Raw genomic sequence first — 2,879 nt, 5'->3', positions numbered from 1 at the left:
TGCAGTGATTTTGGAGCCCAGAAAAATAAAGTCTGACACTGTGTCCACTGTTTCCCCATCTATTTCCCATGAAGTGATGGGACCGGATGCCATGATTTCAGTTTTCTGAATGTTGAGCTTTAAGCCAACTTTTTAACTCTCCTCTTTCACTTTCATCAAGAGGCTCTTTAGTTCTTCTTCACTTTCTGCCATAAGGGGGTTGTTATCTGCATATCTGAGGTTATTGATATTTCTCCCTGCAATCTTGATTCCAGCTTGTGCTTCCTCCAGCCCAGCCTTTCTCATGATGTACTGTGCTGCTGCTACTGCTAAGTCACTTCAGTTGTGTCCAACTCTGTGCAACCCCATAGATGGCAGCCCACCAGGCTCCCCGGTCCCTGGGATTCTCTAGGCAAGAACACTGGAGTGGGTTGCCATTTCCTTCTCCAATGCATGAAAGTGAAAAGCGAACGTGAAGTTGCTCAGTCGTATCCGACTCTCAGCGACCCCATGGACTGCAGCCTACCAGGCTCCTCCTCCATCCATGGGATTTTCCAGGCAAGAATACTGGATTGGGGTGCATTGCCTTCTCTGGATGTACTCTGCATATAAGTTAAATAAGCAGGGTGACAATATACAGCCTTGACGTACTCCTTTTCCTATTTGGAACCGGTCTGTTGTTTCATGTCCAGTTCTAACTGTTGTTTCCTGACCTGCATACAGGTTTCTCAAGAGGCAGATCAGGTATGGATATGAGAGTTGGACTGTGAAGAAGGCTGAGCACTGAAGAATTGATGCTTTTGAACTGCGGTGTTGGAGAAGACTCTTGAGAGTCCCTTGGACTGCAAGGAGATCAAACCAGTCCACCTTAAAGGAAATCAGTCCTGGGTGTTCATCGGAAGAACTGATGCTGAAGCTGAAACTCCAATACTTTGGTCCCCTCATGTGAAGAGTTGACTCATTGGAAAAGACCCTGATGTTGGGAGGGATAGGGGCAGGAGGAGAAGGGGACGACAGAGAATGAGATGGCTGGATGGCATCACCGACTCAATGGACATGTGTTTGGGTAAACTCTGGGAGTTGGTGATGGACAGGGAGGCCTGGCATGCTGAGATTCATGGGGTCACAAAGAGTCAGACACGACTGAGTGACTCAACTGAACTGAACTTACAGTAATAAAAGTCAGTCCTGTTTTCTTCATGGTTTACAAGCTATATCAAGAGGAGTTCATTGTTCTATAACCATCAAAGTGTATCCCCAGGAATGTTACTTGAAAATACTTATTTTTATTGAAATTTAATTTTATACCTTTTGTATCCTAGTTAAACTCTTATGCAAGATATCTCATTTAGTTACAGTCTCAGTAATTTCTGGTGAGGAGACAATTAGGTTTTCTTACACTTCAGTGGACCAAAACGCTACCAATGATTTTAAGAACAGAAGCTATAAATGCAATTTGAGATGGTATTTTCATCAATGTTTAACAGAATGAGCTATGCATTTATAGGCAGTTAATAAAGTTAGATTTCTGGATGGAAATTATAGGGTACATAACCAAAGTGAAAAATTTTTTGAATCATCAGTCAGAGAAAAATTAGTTTTATTGTCATCGTTATGTAAAAAGGCAACTTTGGCCTCACATGCTCATAGCACTCTTCAGAGAGGCTGACAGTTGTTTATCTCACAAACACACAGAGCTCACCCCACTTTTCACCTTTCCACACTTGTTCTGTCAACAGCAGACATTTATTATCTGCAGGAAGAAAGAGATTACCTTAAGCGTTGCTTTTACTATGATTAATGTGAAGAATAATCATTGAAGGGTACAGTTTCACAAAGGAAACAAATGTCTGTCTTACGGATTATTGAAAATCATAATGTTTCATCTTGTGTAGAAAAATGAAATGATCAAATACCAGTTTGCAGTATTCAAAGGAAATATAGATACCATTTAGATATAGCCAGTGTTCATCCATAAAGGAGGCAAAGCATTATATGGCATTCATGTATGTGTTAAGACTATTGAACGAGATGCACTGCACGGCAGAGGAGAGAGCTGGAAGCAGAGTTGAGCAGATCTGCTTGGTTCTTGATGTGTCAGTAGACATAAAATGGCATCATAATTTAAAAATATTATTTATAAAGCACTTACACACCCCTTATTTCACTTGATCTTCTTAAGATTCACTCAGATAGAAGTGGATACATTTTTTTGCTGCTGCTGCTACTGCTAAGTCACTTCAGTCATGTCTGACTCTGTGAAACCCCACAGACGGCAGCCCACCAGGCTCCCCCATCTCTGGGATTCTCCAGGCAGGAACACTAGAGTGGGTTGCCATTTCCTTCTCCAATGCATGAAAGTGAAAAGTGAAAGGGAAGTCGCTCAGTCGTGTCCGACCCTCGGCGACCCCATGGACTGCAGCCTACCAGGCTCCTCCATCCATAGGATTTTCCAGGCAGTGGGGTGCCATTGCCTTCTCCGGTCCTAGGCCCTACAAAGCCTCTATGATGCCAGACCAAAAGCCGGTGTCGGTGAATCAAGAAACTGGCTCATCCTGCATCTCCCAACTCCAGGCCTCCCCGCTACGCTTTGCCCCTTCCGTACCTGCCAGTCCAGCAGGCCCAGGATGTCACCATGGCACTAGGCTCTGGGCAGGCCCCAGAGAACCAAGGCCTCCAGCGCATCCCAGAGCGGGTCGGCTCCAGCAGCCTAGGTCACTCCACGCACACGCTTCCGCCAGCGGGTCAGCTCACCCCCACACTTGCCGGCTCTTGAGATACTGAGCGTCTTGCATGGACCAGGTGTGCCCACAATGGCGGGCTTCAGCAGATTCCCACGACCCGGAGGCCCCCTCCTACCTCCGCCTGCAGCTCCAACGCCTCAGCAGCTCCAGACGCTG

The sequence above is a fragment of the Bison bison genome, unplaced genomic scaffold (assembly GCF_000754665.1).
Source record: "Bison bison bison isolate TAMUID 2011002044 unplaced genomic scaffold, Bison_UMD1.0 scf7180017863938, whole genome shotgun sequence".
NCBI classification, from domain to species: domain Eukaryota; kingdom Metazoa; phylum Chordata; class Mammalia; order Artiodactyla; family Bovidae; genus Bison; species Bison bison.
Note: the sequence above shows the minus strand (reverse complement) of the source record.